Source organism: Lolium perenne, chromosome 7 (assembly GCF_019359855.2).
Source record: "Lolium perenne isolate Kyuss_39 chromosome 7, Kyuss_2.0, whole genome shotgun sequence".
NCBI classification, from domain to species: domain Eukaryota; kingdom Viridiplantae; phylum Streptophyta; class Magnoliopsida; order Poales; family Poaceae; genus Lolium; species Lolium perenne.
The window spans coordinates 208,434,534-208,449,305 of NC_067250.2; positions in this window are offsets into that span (position 1 = coordinate 208,434,534).

The window sequence follows — 14,772 nt, forward strand, 5'->3', positions numbered from 1 at the left end:
TACATACAACATACCAGGCACCGAGACATCTACTTCACCAGCATGAATGGTTGCTCCCCCCCCCCCCCCCCCGATCCGCCCTCCATGGCTCTGTATCCACCACCGCCTACCACTGCTGACTAATTGCTCTGTATCCAGGATCTCATCGTAGGTCGATGATGCCCATGTGTGGGATCTCGGCCGGCCGTGAGACTCCATCCCTGCAGGAGTCAAGGAACGAGAACTCTTCCTTCTTTTCATGGCTTACCTTTTTTCATTCATTTTTCTGGGTCTGGTTGAAGGAGTCATCTCCTCTCACTAGCATTTTTTGTCTTCTCTGGTTGGTTTGGTCGCTGGTGGTGAAGCCAGTCACAGTTCCAAAAAATACTACTCAAACCACCATATATATATTTCAGTGCTATCATCTACCGTTAGTCTTTCGTAGAACAGACTACTGTTAGTACAGGAGCTATACAGAGCAATTCCTCTCAAAGAAAAAAAGCTATACATAACAGTCTTATCAATTATGCAGTCTACAAGAAACACACACCAGCACAACCTACCAATCCCTTTCGTATAAAAGAACCCGTCTTCTCCGCTTCTCAACATCGCCGTGCAATGCATATGTGTTTGCAAGTTAAGATATGTATCTGCTTTCACCGTATCTAAGTTGCATGTCAGAGTTTTATGGGTAGACGGACGTGGCATTACCAATTAGAAAATCTCAATAACTATTTTGGATGAGAGACATTACTAATTTTATTCTGCCTATTAGTAAAAAAAATACAGTTCAATCTCAATATACAATTCAATCTGAACACAAAAACATGCCTCTCGCCAGAATAAATGGAAGAAGCACACGATTAGCAAAGATGCCTACCGTAAACTAAAATGCAACACCAGTTATTGGCTCTGATGCCCACTTATTTACTTGATCTTCATGATCAACTTTTTATGCACCTAATTTCAGTGTATGTTGTATCCAATTTAGTTGCCAACCATCTTAAAACCTACTGTTTAAACAAGAAAACATTAATTGCTTCCATCAATTTAAGTATGGTTTTAAAAATATTGCAATCATCATATCAGTTCGGTGCGGCGTGCCGCCGCGCCCATCCATTGCTAGTAGTATAAGAAGCAAACCAACTGTATTTGTGCAGGATTTGTCAGTTCGGTGGCTGCTCACCCAGTGCAGCTCGTGATGGAGCCGGCGGGCTGCTATCAGGAATCCCTCCCTCTTGAGCTGGTGGTGGAGTCACCTCGGAGGTGGAGGCCCTCCTCTATTTATCCGTCGCGGCTGGAGACTGCCCTAGCTGGTTCTGTGTCTGCTGTTTCAGTGGGTGGCGTGGGTTTGGTAGAGCTGGATGTTTCGTTAATGGCCCTGGGAACAAAGCGTTGGTTCCAGTTTGTCTTCCTGTGGGAGGCGTTATTTTGGCTAGGAATCTGGATGCTAATCATCTTGTTGCGCAGGCATGAAGACCTTCAAGGTGCCATCAATTCAGCTCCAAGTCATGACATAAGGTAGTGCTCATGTGCTTGAACCTAATTTTTTTTCTTGAATTGAAATACTATGTTAGACTTCAAGCTCTTCCAAAATGTTGGCAAGCTTAATCTAAAAGATGTTTCTTGTTGAATAGCCTACAGTTTTGCTGCTTTTTTTGTCAAATAATAATACTACTACGTACTTTGAATGAATAGATGATCTTTGGGAATTTTCCACCATGATAGATGTCCTTCATACATGACGCAGGAGGTGAGGTGAAGCTTTGCCCTTATATTTGAAAGGTACGGCCGAAAATTCCCATCAATTTTGGAATTTAAATATAGTTATCCTCCTGCAAGATTAAAAAAATTCAACGGAGCATGTTTCCTCCGAAATCTATTTTTATGCAAAACCAATTGTTATGCTCCTAAGTCAAAATTCTATGATGAAAAGTAATTCTATCAAGATTCTCCTAAAAAAAGGTATTCGCGTTTTTTTACATACTACATGTATTTTATGTACTTTACCGGGTTGATTTTTCAACATCCCGTTGATCTGCATTTCAAGTTGCCAATAACTGGATCAGAGCCAATCAACCAACAACTGACAGAGGTGTATATCATGGTAAAATTAAGCATTATGAAATCTTTGATATTGTATATATAGCAGTAGGTGGATCAAATAATTATTGCGCTAGATAAGATTTGTGAAGATAGTTATCTATCTTTCATATATTAGGTGGATGGGGAAATAATCAACTAATTGTCGGTATTTCTAGAAGTGTGTCTCAAAGGTGTTTTCCATTTGATTATGTGTGTACTTTCCTGGACACCGTGCCTGGTGTTCTAAAAAAGGTGTTTACTTTAGTTCATAATGACACGCAACAGAGCGATGTCGACCATGGGTGATGATCATGAGGAGGAGGAGGCGGCTACAGGTCTACAGTTCGCCGATGGAAAGAGGACTAGGTAGCGTCTCATTGGTGCAACAGAATATGGAGGCGGGGCGGCTACTGGGCTACCTAACATCCTCGACGGGGTACGAGTGGCATGTCACATCATCAAGTTAACACAAACTCTAGCTTTTACCGTTCCGCTCTGGTTTTCGGTGTTATTTTGGCTGTTTGAAGGTGGATGTTGTCTCCACCAGTAAGATACTAGGTTAGCCTCATTCAAATCAGATCAAAGGAAACACTGACTGGTTTTGTTCTCTTAAAAGTTATGTGGTTGCGCCAGATGCTTCAATGGAGCTTATCTGCAACTTGAGTGAATGGTTTGTATGCCTCTTCTTTTGCCTGGGTATTAGTTATTAATTCCGAAAATCAACTACTCTCTCAGAAGCTAATAATATGAGGTACCGTTACTCAAGATCAGGTAACTATTTGTGCATGCACTGTTGGTTGTATAGTTTGTTTAGAACGAGCAATGTGGTCCCAGCTGTTGTATTTCGCCTCTCCGATTGATCTTGTTTGAGGAGTATGGCAACATAGTAAGACCACATTATAAAAGTTCACCTTTAGCTTCCAAATTGATTATTTGCTGCAATCACACGCATGGAACTAACAATATGTTTGTATGCGTGATTTATTTGACTTATATCTTCTTCAGTGGCCAAAATGATTAGTACTTTTCTTATCAAGATTTATTGAGGTGCATTGAAACAACTGTCACGACTAAGAGGATAATTCCCTGAATTTTCAGTTCCAATGGATTTCTCCTATTTGTGCATGCCATCTGTATGGGCCGTTTAAGTTGTCCTTGGATTTGTGTGCAAAATGCAATATGCATGTTTTATATAAACTGATTTCAACAGGTCTCTCTACCATACACCTCAAATTGATCCCTTGACTTCCTGTAAGGTGTGTCTTAGTATGCTGTTGTTTATTCCTTTACAAAAAATTGTGAATTTGTATAATATTTATCATGTTGAAGCTCTTCAATATTTATGTGCTTACTATGACACAAAATAATCTAGAAACAAGTTGAAGGAGAAATTTCTTGGAGCCAAGATAATTGTCTTGAATTTAACGTCATGTGGCTGATCATGCAACATTGAGCCTACCTCCTACTAGGTGTAGGACTCAAAACTCGGAACAGATTGTTGAACATAGGCACAAACATGAAGGTGCTCATTGGGTAGCTGTTTTGCCACGGAAAGGACATCCCATCTTTACCCTAGATGTGGTGAACGTCTTCTATTTTCTTTTTTACTCTCCAATTTTCTGGTGTTGCAAGCATTTGGACATTATAGCATGAGTAGTTTATTAGTAAAAGTTTAGGCTAGGAATTACTGAGGTAATGTGACTTTGCTGGGTCATATTCACCTGCGCACTCATGCATCCACACATGCACGCACATATACAAATATTATTGTGCCTCCAGATGTACTGCAGATCAAACACTTCGTGGAGAGAAGAATCTTTAGCAAAGGTATATGTGACATTTATTGTAGGTGTTTTCCTACTTACGTATGCAGTTATTGCTTCGATGTGTCGGGAGGGTTTAATAAGCCTTCTTTAATCTTATACAGCTGGTTCTGATGTGTCAAATTATAAAAGAAAAATCTATTTCTAGGGCTTATTTTAAATTCATATGTGTTGTCTAGGAACTAACAGAGAATAAAGGGTACTCTGCCACTGATGATGCAGTTATATGTATTGTGGAGCAGGTTTGATGCGTATCTCCTTCAGTTGCAGGTTAGCTTTCTGCATGCTTCTAATTGAAAGATCATTTCTATGATCTCTGCTTCTTGTGCTTGACCAAATAGTTGTGGGTCTACCGCAAATAGCATATGTGGATGAAATTTTGAAACCAAGGAAAATCCGCCTGTAATTAAATCTTATGGTTTCATTGCCAGATAGATATATGCTCATCTTTGTCATATGATGGCTACGTATCTTGCATATTTCTCAAATGATTATTTGTGCTTGGCGCTGGACTTCTCCTATTTAGGTAATGCACTTCATATTGGCATTCAGCTTTGGCCATTATAATAGTTTGCATTTGTGCTCAATAATGCTTCAAACATTTAGTTAGATCTATCAACCTAGCCATAACTGCCAATTCTACTCCTAGAAATATTACTACATTATACATTATTTCGCTTGCATGCAAGTATGAAACTATGCCAATACAATCCACATATGTTCACAGTCATATATTTTTTGTAATGCCTCACACACAAAACAATTGAGGATTTAAGGGACTATTGTTTCGCCTACTTAAGTAGTTTGGTACAGTTATATGATTCAACATGGTACGGATGGACTTTGATCAGTTCATCTTTGGTATCTTGTTCCACACGATGCTTGCTCATTTTCATATTTTATATCAATATTTAACTGCTCATTTGCCTCAATTATCGGAAGCTTTCCATTGATTCATTTTGGGTTGTGCAGAAAGGAAATTCCATTTTCTTGTCCATTTCATGTGGTTTGTTGACAGATTATGGATTGTTTAGCTCTCAATTTGATCAAATGCAGGCTTGCTGATCTATTTCATACTTCTACATTGTAATTTAACTTTTTAATATCCAAATTTTACTTAATAGTTTATGTATTTATTTCTTAACATGGGCGGGCGCGGCAAAGCGCGCCTTAATGGTCTAGTGTTACTGGAAACACGACCGTAGTACTGGCCCGTACTATGATGTTATGCCAGATAATACCTTTTGCCCTGATCTTAAGATGGATGTCGATGGCATGGTGGCAGTAAGGGACCCCCTTGACGACTACTCTCGGAACTATATTTTCAATCGGCCAAGGGAGAATGCTCAAACCATGAATGCGGATTGCGGCTATTTATCCCTGAGGAACGCAGCGAGAGGCATCTCTGCAGTCTGCAATCGACTGCTTGATCGAGATCGATATAAGGATCAAGTCGGAGGAGGTTGAGGACGATTGCACGATTGTTGATGGTTGCCTGAGAGCAGTCGGGCAGTTTGACCCATGGAGCATGAACCACATTGACACCATAAATAGTAGGGTTACACTTCGGTCGTGTGTTGTCACTGAAGGTGTTGAGGCAACTATACAGCTCGATTTTACTGAAGTGCCAGCAGGCGGTTTTCAGTTTCAGGTGTAGATATCTGGTAAGACTCTGCTCTCAAAATGTTTCTATCCCTTCATCAGCGAAAACCGTTGTGACTGTGAAGGTTTTGTTGCTTCGGTCGGGGAGCATGGGCGGAGCTTCGTGGCGGCTGTGAATGTTGGAGATACCCTGTGTATAGACTTCATGGAGGAGGGCCGAGACTGTCTCTGTTTTGTAGGATCCAAGCATGGCAACGAAAACGACAGCTGTATCGCTTCGGCATTGGAGCTGTGGTGTCTGTTCAAGTCTACTGGTCAACTATATATAGTAGAAACCATCGAGCTGGTTCAAAAGAGTGCTACACAATGATGTAGCAATATGCATCGATACATTTTGTATCTCGTTATATTTCCTTGAGTGCAATCTACTTCTCTGTGTATGCGAGTGCGACTACAGAAAAAAGGGAGGATTTTCGTGACCAACAAACCTAAATACGTTACATTTGCAGGTTGGAAGACGATGTTTGCGAGCAACTTCACACCATGAAACCCAAAAATTTAGGCTGATGCCCAAAACCACTGCAACAGCTGAAAATGAGATATTGGAGGAAACCAAACCTTGCGCCATTACAGCTAAAGATTTGGTTCCATCCAAATCTCACATTCAGCTTCCAGTAGGGTTCTTCAGACAAGTTCAGCTGCTCATTCAACTATCACTACCTGCAAGTTTTGGTGTCTGACACATGAACATGAGATATTGGAGGAAACCAAATCTTGTCTGGCTTTGCAGTAAGATTTGATCCCATCCAACACTCAAATTCATCTGCCAAACTCTCTAATTGTGATGGCGTGCAGTTCGATCGAGGCTGCTGCAGGTTTAGACAGCGCTTTGAAGATCAGGCGTTGAAGAAAACTGAACCCCTGAAGAAATGTCCGGGACATGGAAGAGTTCAGCTTCCTACAACTCTTACTTTCAGAGCTGCATCGTATGCTCTGGCTTGAAGCATTACAGACTTATGGCTGGCCGTTTTATAGACTAGATCAACATCAGAGTTCCTGCTCTACACCGGTCTAATATTCTTGAGCATGAGTAGTGCATGCTCAGTAAACGGTTTCTCAAAAGTGGTTCTGCTTTCCAACAAACTCTGACCAGGACTATCCTTGCATTTCAGATATTTTACTCCCTGTAGAACTGGGAGGCCATGAATGTTCATGAATTAAGTATGCTGAAATATGGATTCTTACTTGGATATAACAAAACACAAGCAGATCGCGAGTAACTACCAGTTGATATCCTGTTAAAACAAACTGGTTGTTTTTTTCTTTTCTTTTATTTTTCCCTAAGATCTTAATCCCAATAAAGTAGAACAGGATAGTGTAAGTCTCTAAAACTTTGTCATTTAATATGTTGCTTCAGAGTTCAGACAAGGTGAAGAATCTGGAGTTCTGCAGCCACGTGCCTTACATTGTACTGTACTACTGTACAAAGGAAAAGGTAAACAAGTTGCAGGAACATCTTATTGCAGTCAATAAAGCTTTGTCGCCAGGACAATGTCTCCTTTTTCGTAATGGCTTTTTTCTTATCATGCCTTACATTGTTGGGTTTGTTTGCAGGTTTTCAGGGTTGCCAAATATCATGCAAGTTATAATGCAAGTCTTTAACCTTTTAATGACCACGTTTTGGACTAGAGTTGTAATGCAAGTCCTTAACCTTGTTATGCAAGTCCAACAAAGGGTTAGACCAGAGTTGAATACAGTGACCCTTTTTAAGGACCACATTTGACTACCTTTAGCCTTTGAGGTAGGGCCTTCCAAGCTTTAGACCCCTTGATCAAACAAGGTGGGGTATAAATTCAAGAGTGTGAGAGACCACGGCCAATAATTTATTTATGCAAGAATATAAGCTCAGTTTTGATCAAATTGGTGGTGAAACTCCTCGACGGAATAAGTCATGCCATGTGAGTTGATTTTATGATCAATATCACTAGGAAAATATATAATAAGAATAGATTAAACTGGATACATTTGGCAGTAATTTGGTTTTGTTTTGTAAATGTAAAAAAGGAACAAGTGGTACCGCATGTGTAGTATGAAAGTTTCAAAACAGCTCAATGAAATAGGACCCTATCCTTTACCACAAAAAAAAGGGAAGACATTAGTTGATCATTGCAAAAAAAAAAAAGGTAGAATCTTATTTGTCCAAACACTCCCTTCGTTTAACCAATCAAAAATGAATTTTTATTTGTTTTTGAAGATGCAAGTAACATAAATGACCTATTGATATCCTTGTAGGGGAACGGGCAGGCTACGCTAGCATAAATAAAAAAAAATCTACCACGTTCATCCAAAGAACCCTTGCAGGTAATCGATCATGGAGCCATGAATTACCTATCGGCGCGCAATGCAGCGGAAGACCATTGATGCCGCACGTAGATGTCGGTGTAGTCGTACTACTTCTCCTCCGCAATGCCATGAACGTCACATCGAAGGATCCACTAACTATTCATCCAAGCACCGCAGGTGCAGCACCTCCAAGGTATCCACACATACATGGCGTAGAACATCGCGATCGGGGTGCTAGCATCGGTGGCACTACTCATGTAGAGGAGTGTGGTGGCTAGGGATTGTGTCGCACACACTGAAGCGTTAACCTGAATGCTACCCGCCACCACTCCTCTATATATAGTCCTTCCAATGGGTTTCTACCTTAGAGGTCCATTAGCACTATAAACCCAATTAAGACATGGATCATGTCCAAATTTGTTCCATACCCTTTAAGTGTGTGACCCTATAGGTTCAAACGTACTTGGACATGGCACGAGTACAATACTCAACAAATAATTGGTAGTGGCCTATAGCTAGACGTGTCGACTCCCAAATACATGTAAAGATCATATAGGACAAATCATTCACAAAGTTATATCCTTTCCTTTGCCTCAGATATTGATTAAGATCAAGGTTAGATTATGTCATCCTTGTTACTAGCTCAATGCTATTTCTCGATTTCCATGACTTGGAATCCATGAAACATGGTTAACACTTAACAAAGAGTACGGCCATACATTTTTCTAGATCCAATCATTCGAGTGGCCAAGATATATGTCTCTATTGTATGGAGGGAAAAATCTCATCTTGATCAACCATGTCGTAGCATGTTTCTTGACAAATCCAAAATATACCTTTATAATACCCATTTATCCTGGGGTGTTTATAGCCCAAAGTAAGCCCTTACTCATCCCACACATATAAGACGATCTCAGGTCTAAAGAATCAACATACACATTGAATGAGATCAATTGGTGACATGAAACAATACATTGTCCTCATAGTGTCTCATAGTGAATTAGTCCAACCCCATGTTCTCCAACATGTGTCCACATTTTTTATTGACATCTCAATGGCAATGATCCATGAAATATGATCATCTACCAATACATGTGGTAGCCATTAACTCATATGCATCCCACATATGATTGTTGACTAGGGACTACTTTAGAATAACATCATAGAGATAGAGGGTTTCACAAATAAATCACTTATTCATTAATCAATATAATGATAGTTTATTTAAGGGATGGAATAACAATTATTCTTTTGGTAAATTCACAAACATATGGAAATGTCATCATCTATATGATTGTCTAGGGCATATTTCCAACAATCCTAGACATAGATTTTGTTATGGAGGGTCCTAGAAATAAAGAAGGGGGGCACGATAGATGCATCAGCCAGGTAGAGGGCGTGGCCAGCTAGTCTCCACCCGTGTCGTCGATCTAATCTACGATTTTATTTTGGTGAGGCTAACCACCATAGCAAAAAAAACTGTGGCAGGTGACATATTTCTCAAGATATGCAACATCATCTTCTTACCATAGCATCTTTCTTCCTCGAATGTAAAAAAAGAAAAATGTTGTATCATTTTAAACATTTGTGTGCAACAATTTCAATATGTATTTCGGTGTATTCCATGTCGTTTTTGTTTCCATCAAAGTTAATGTAAAGGACAAGGGAATCAAGTTATGGTGGTGTTGCGGTGTAATGAGAATTTTCCTTATTTTGTTTGGTTCAACTTGTGTAATAGTATTTGACTACCTTACAGTCTGGAAAATGATTGGCGGAAACGCAGTGTCACAACTACTATTCCCTCCACACCGATGTTTCTCTCGGGACCACGTCGCTCCTACTACTTCCCGTCGATCCACTGCTGATGGCATGGCATAGTCTAAGTTGATGAGGAGATCGGGAGCCACCAACGCTAAACAATAGGCGGCCGCCACCGCTCCTCCGACGACTGCTCCTCCCATTGTATGTTACATAGATGAAGTTGCGGGGGAGATTTTCCTCGGTGACCAACATTAGTGGTATGAAGAATATCAAGGACAGAGCAAGATGGTATCTTGAGGCGGAGGCTTCATTTGGGCCATCGCTGGGTTGGCCAGTAAGGATCTATTTACCAAAGGGGGTTGGGTGAATCAAACTTAAGCTAGGTCATAATTGTGTTTACATGGTACCCAATCACGGGTCGAGCAAGCCAAACATGTTTAACAGAATCAGATTGAGGTAATCAGATAACGGGAAAATTTCTACCCAAACACGTTTCCATTGTTCACACCATAAGCCTAATAGAAATCCTCGCAACTTTTACAAGATGAATTACAACTTTGCAACAATTATAAAGACATTTGCAGCATGTAAGACAATGGTTGCAACAAACACCAACATGTTCTTGTGTGTCTGCAATTAAGTATAATTAAACGAGCTTGTAGCTTGTCATAAAAAGTGCAAAATTAAAAATATGGAAGTGGTTAACCTTAAAACCTCGTGCTCGCAGGGCGATGAATGTGACTTTGGTGTAGCCATACCAAAGTTTGATCGGATGACCTTAGGCTCATTCCATCAATGCATGAAAACACCATATCCCAAGCTTGCCCACCAGTCACCACTATGGAGAATTTCAATTGCATGCGGAGTGGAGGAGACATCGTCGTAAGTAGTGGCAGGGCTACATGTGTCGGTTTAGGACTCTACAACGATGTTGGGGTTGCACACCGTTGTTGGTTGCTGGTGGGATGCTACCTGATGTGTTTTTTTTTTGAACAAGAAGAGCCCCGAAGGGTCTGGAAGCTTATATTAATATCCAAATAGTGGAGGTGTACATTATAACAGAGGGCCCCAAAAGAAAGAGAAAATAAAACATGAGTCCCTAGTATATGTGGAGGAGACCTCGCTGAAAGATGTAAAAAGCAATCAGGTCCATCCCTATCTCCTTTGTCAAGCCAGAGGTCAGCTGCACCGCCGTCGAGCACCACCGTGGGGACAAAAACCACTTGCTGCAATGTCGACGTTGGGCGCGGCCGCTGACCTAAAAGAAGGCCTCCGAGGGAGGTTGAAAGGATGCCGAAGCTCGCCGGCATTAACAAACGGCATGCAGCCGTCGAGATGATGCTCGCAGAAAATGCTTCCAAGCTTCGGAAAGCCCAGATACAAGAATTCTCACAAGCTCCTTCAATGTCGAGTGGCCCGCCCTTCATCACAACACTCCCGCCATGGGTGGGAGAAGGCAGGCAGAGATGGTTGGAGCTGCGAGGATTCGGTATAAATTGGTCGCAGAAGTCAACGCCGTCTTCATCTTCCTCCTCACCACCACGGTCGGCCAGGTCGATGTTGAGGATGTCGAGGACGCTGCGTTGCGGCCAACAATGCTTATTGCGGAGGGCCTCGGCAAGAGGAGTAAACGAGTTCCACCCCCACCTGAGGGGCCGCTCCTCGGCCGCTCGCCGGTGTCGCACCAAAACATCGGGAGGAGGCCCCTACTCCTCTGTGGTTTCCACCGGCCTGATATCCTCCTTCCCCACTCCTGACCACCACGGCCGGCGAGAGAAGGACGGAAAGGGCAAAGGCGAAAACCAGAGAAAAGAAGCAGACCTTAGGCTTATTGATGCAGATCCCCGTGGGGAAGAAACCAGCGCCGCCGTCTCCGACCACCGGCGCACAATGGAGAGATCACATACATGGGAATCCGTAGAAAGCCAAGGAAAAGTTTGTATCGACGATTTTGTTTGCTTGTGTTATCACCAGAATTTGACCGAGTCAGAGGTGGGCCGCGATCAAGATTGGGCTTGAAGGCTATATATATGGAAGAATATGCGAACCGGCCTTATACACGAAGTTTGGGCTAGTTTGCCCTTGTATCTGTAAATATGATAGGATACGTGTCGGTTAGTTAGAGTTTGGCTCGTGCACGGTTGGGATTATTCCCACGTTAGAAAGTCTACGGACTATAAATATGTATCTAGGGTTTATGAAATAAACAACAATCACGTTCACCACAAACCAATCTAGGCGCATCGCCAACTCCCTTGTCTCGAGGGTTTCTTCCGGGTAAGCATCATGCTGCCTAGATCGCATCTTGCGATCTAGGCAGTACACGTTCATCCGCTGTTCATGCATTGCTCGTACTGAAGCCTTTTTGATGGCGAGCAACGTGGTTATCTTAGACGTGTTAGGGTTAGCATTGTTCATCGTATCATATGCTATCGTCGTGCAACCCTGAGACGTCTAGCCGCCCTTACGCCTATCTTAGGTGTAAGGGCGGCACCCCGCTTGATCATTATTTAGTAGATCCGATCCGTTATGATTGCTCCTTGTTCTTCGATCAAGGATTAGTTTAATATCTGCATAGTTAGGCCTTACAAACGGGTTGAAGGATCCAGTGGCGCGTAGGGTGTAGTTCGCTAGCCCTAGACAGGATGTTCCGGGGATCAACCTCGTGTTGGTTTTTAGGCCTTGTCTAGGGTCGGTTTACGATCACCGTGCGTGGCCGCCAGGCTCAATCACGAGTAGGATGTTCCGATTATGTGGTGAAAACCCTAGATCGTAGTAGGTCGTTTTAGCTTTATATTGATCAAGCAGGACCACCATATATTCGTACACCTCGTGCGAATCATGGGTGGATCGGCTCTTTGAGCCGATTCACAGGACAACCTGAGAGCCGATCGAGGCTCGTATTTAATGTTTACGTGTATGCCATGCAGGAAACTAAGCGAGGCATCATCCATCACCTTCCTGACCAGGTATAGGTCAGGTGGCACGCCCTTGCACCAACATCGGACGTGCGTGCCGAGTCTTTGCGGGCCGTCGCTCGGAGGGACCAGGGCCAGCCGCAGTCCTGGGAGCCTCCCGGCTCTACTGTGTTGCCCGTCGCTGCTCGCCGGTGGGTTTCTGACCGCAACACATTCTGGCACGCTCGGTGGGACAATCTGCGACATCAACCGCATCGCCATCTACATCTGAGATGGCGGACGGCACTCCAGTCACGTACGAGGATCTGACCGAGGAGCTCAAGAAGAAGTATGACAAGGTCAAAGCTATCCTCGAAGCCGACCTCATCGGCTCTTTTCACAGAACCCGCTCACATGGCATCAGGTGGAAAGGGTTCTCACCTGAAGGCGCGCTCGATGGAGTGGACCTGTCCGCCCCGTCAGAAGAACGCACCAGGTCCCTGCGTCAGGAGGTTAACTTCATGGTAGCTCATTCGCTACACCGCCATTCTGAGAGCCTGGTGAACACTTTGGAGCGTGTCGCTCTTCGGGTGATCCAGGAAATCATGAGGCATCAGTACTCTCCGTCAGGACCAGCTCTCGGGACTTACCAAGGAGAGATGCCACTCCAGTCCCGTCCACCGCTGCCATTCGCGTTGGCAGCACCAGAAGTGCCGAATTCACCGGCATACGTCGTCTACAAGATCGGTGGTGACCCTAGTGACTACCAGTTCTTGCATGAGGCGCCTAAGGAGATCCCTCACGGATACACGTGCACATACGTGCCCAGGCTGCGATGAATCGGCTACTCACAAACCAGACTGCAACAGCAGGGACTTCTGGAACAACAGGAGGAACTTCGGGAACAGATCTTGAGAAGCGGACGTGGCTAGCTAAGTATGCCACCATACGTTCTGCCTGTGTTCAACGTCGATCTAATGGGCAGCGGTTTTACGTCGGCTGATGAGCTGGAAAAAATCAACATTGATCCTACCGGAGCCGACGTGCAAATACAGTGCCTTGGTTAACTACAGAGCCGATATCCGCAGTTACCTGGCAGATTCGGCTCGGGGGGTATACAGCCGATGCACGGACATCGACTTTAGAGTTAAGAAACAAAGCCGATGCACAGCCATCGACTCTAGTACAAATTACACAAGATCTACCAGCTGCGTGTTCAAGACGCGGATTTTCACCAAGACGGTCTTCAGTTCAGCTTCAAGGCCTTCTGCTTCCTTGAGGGGGTGAACAATGAGAGCTTCCTCAGCCGCAATGAGCCGATTTTGGTGCCCGAATTTTCTCTTCGAGGACTTCCAACCCTTTGCGCCAGTTCAGCAGTACTGTCGGAAGCGTCTGTTTTGGCATGCAAGGCAGCCTTTTGCTCATTAAGCCGTGGGTGTTTCGTCTACAATATCGTCTTTCAACGGAAGAAGAGGCGATCGATGGGGGCAAATTTGGCTAGCTCGGCATGGTGGCTGTCTCAGAATTACCTGAGTTCAAAGCCCTTTGACTGATCTGTGCATCCTCACCGATATTCTCGCCTTGATTGAGGCTCGGGGGGCAACTGGCCTGGTAGATGCTCTGTTTTAGAAGCCGATTGGGGTGTCATCGGCTGATTCTTCGTCGCAACCTTCTTCAAAATGGTGAGTTTTTGCAGAAGAGGATCACTGGACCTGGTGGGAGGAATTTAAGGGCTCTCTTGAAGACTCCACATTATCCACCAGATCTCAAAGTCATCAGTTAAAGAATTGAAGGATGGATTGTGAAGAACCGATGCGTTGCTATCGGCTCATTGAGCATTGGCTAAGTGAACAATCGGCAAAGTCAGTATGAAGGGGAATCGGCTAAATTAGCTTAAAGGAAATCGGCAAAATCAAACTGGGGGAAATTCTTCGTTGATAAATAGGATTTCTTACATAAAGAGCTGATTGCTCTCAAAAGGAAATACTAGGGGGTACATTGCCCCATCTACTACTGCTGATCCTATGCTAAGGGTCCTATCTACGGGCCGTCGCTGCCCTCGTCGTCGCCGTCGTCACCGCTGTCGGCGCTACTCCCGGCGGGCTCGTCGTCGCTGCTGCAGCGGCCGCCGGCCGGGCCCTCGTTGTCCTCGTCCTCCTCGTCAGCGTCGTCGTCGTCATCATCGCTATCGAAGTCGCTGAGGTTCCCCGGCCAGGGGCAGAAGCGCTTGGCCGGCGGCTCGTCGGAGGAGGTGTCGTCCTCCTCCTCCTCCTTCTCCTCCT